Genomic DNA, 386 nt, shown 5'->3' on the forward strand with positions numbered 1-386 from the left:
CCAGGTAATGTATCCAACTGCCTTACCCAAAGGGACCAGTGGTCATCTACGGAAAACCTGCATGGACAAAAAGTGCTTTTCCAGGTGTGGTCTCTTTTGAGGAACATATCAACAGAGGCCCTGGGATGGAGCCATTGCCTGAGCAAATGCTTCCCTTCATCTGTTTTTATAGATAAAACGTACCAGAAGCAACTTGCTTTCACCTGGAAGCAACTGTTGAACACCATCTTGCCTTAGTGTTGATGTAACTCTACGGATCTGTTTGGTAAGCAGAGATCATGATCATCTCACTAGCCCACAGGATATCATAGTGGTCCAAGGCTGATGAGCTGCTTAGTAGCACTCCATTATTAAGTGTGTGTGTGTGTGTGTGTGTGTGTGTGTGT

The sequence above is a fragment of the Myotis lucifugus genome, unplaced genomic scaffold (genome assembly GCF_000147115.1).
Source record: "Myotis lucifugus unplaced genomic scaffold, Myoluc2.0 scaffold_589, whole genome shotgun sequence".
Taxonomy (NCBI): domain Eukaryota; kingdom Metazoa; phylum Chordata; class Mammalia; order Chiroptera; family Vespertilionidae; genus Myotis; species Myotis lucifugus.